The 722-nt window shown below is 43.6% G+C and overlaps 1 pseudogene; it reads right to left on the minus strand.

The window, feature by feature from the left end:
* Nucleotides 1-315: 315 nt before the first annotated feature.
* On the minus strand, nucleotides 316-434 carry LOC117513146 (annotated as a pseudogene).
* Nucleotides 435-722: the final 288 nt, after the last annotated feature.

Raw genomic sequence — 722 nt, forward strand, 5'->3', positions numbered from 1 at the left:
TACACATTATGTGAAGTTTGGAAGATGTTTGGACAAATCCGGCGAAAGAGCATGAAACTGTTTGAAACATCGCGCTGACTGGCAGGCGTGCACGATCCTGGTGCAAGAGCTTGTGCATGCGACGGTATCTTTCGAGAACAGCAGGTGCACCACATCGTGCTGATTATGTGGAATAAATAATGTTGTTGTTCATTCGGCTGCTCCCAGTTTTGTTCGTGGTCACCACAGCGAATACAGCCAGATCCGCATTGGTAATTGGCACAAGTTTTACGCCGGATGCCCTTCCTGACGCAACTACAGTTTTACCTGGAGAAACACACACAGCCGCTGGTGTTCCAAAGAGGTCTCCCATCCAAGTACTAACCAGATCCTACTCTGCTTAGCTTCTGAGATCTGACGGGATCAGGCTGACACAGAGAAGACTGGCTGCATGTGGAATAAATAATAAAAACAAAACAAAACAAAAAAAAAAAACAGTCGATACCTGTGAGACCACATCACGCTGCTTATGTGGAATAAATAAAAAAAGAAAATACATACCACCCACTGGACGTGAACCTGCACCTTCCAAAAGCTCTAGTTACCAGTCAGCAACTTTACCACTGAGCTACAGAGCTGATCTTTGAAAGCTGCGGAAATCTGCCTCATATCAGGAAGGACATGGAAGTATTACAAAATACATAAATAAAATCACACACCATATAAAAACACCACATTTATCA

Source organism: Thalassophryne amazonica, chromosome 6 (assembly GCF_902500255.1).
Source record: "Thalassophryne amazonica chromosome 6, fThaAma1.1, whole genome shotgun sequence".
Lineage (NCBI taxonomy): Eukaryota > Metazoa > Chordata > Actinopteri > Batrachoidiformes > Batrachoididae > Thalassophryne > Thalassophryne amazonica.